Source organism: Bison bison, unplaced genomic scaffold, assembly GCF_000754665.1.
Source record: "Bison bison bison isolate TAMUID 2011002044 unplaced genomic scaffold, Bison_UMD1.0 scf7180017864461, whole genome shotgun sequence".
Lineage (NCBI taxonomy): Eukaryota > Metazoa > Chordata > Mammalia > Artiodactyla > Bovidae > Bison > Bison bison.
In genome coordinates, this window is record NW_011495023.1 from 17,756,127 (window position 1) to 17,756,575 (window position 449).

General features: G+C 51.0%; 1 long non-coding RNA gene across 1 annotated transcript in view; it reads left to right on the top strand.

Annotated features, from left to right (window-relative positions):
* The window catches only part of LOC105003066, a 7,735-nt gene extending 7,300 nt beyond the window's left edge, over positions 1 to 435 (top strand). The window contains exon 3 of the long non-coding RNA XR_827069.1: positions 59 to 435. This is a non-coding gene — a long non-coding RNA (uncharacterized LOC105003066). The remainder of the gene's footprint in view (positions 1 to 58) is intronic.
* The last annotated feature ends 14 nt before the right edge of the window (positions 436 to 449 follow it).

Genomic DNA, 449 nt, shown 5'->3' on the forward strand with positions numbered 1-449 from the left:
GGGTGATTCAAGCGCATTACATTTCTTGTGCATTTTATTTCTATCATTATGACATCAGCTCCACCTCAGATCATCAGGGATTGCATCCTCGAGGTTGAGGACCCCTGCCTAACAGCATCTCCTTCGGCCTGTCTTGCAAAAGGTACCCAGCAAGACTCAGGCACTATTGGCGGGAGCGTGAGAGCAGGTACTCAGTAGGTACTGGGAACGTGGATTTCGCAGAGGGGCGCTGTTTCCCTAGAATCTTCTTCCGGCTTCCCTGGGAGTAAACGCTTTCCATTTGGGAAGGACGATCACTCTAGATGAACTTTGAGCTTCTGCCCCAACAGGATAGACTCCCAGATTCGACGCCGGGGTTAGGAGGAAATCAGGGCAGACATACTTTGGGGTCGGGCCCCATCACCAATAACTAGTTCCAATGAAGGCCGGAAAGAGCGAAACCAGGTTTT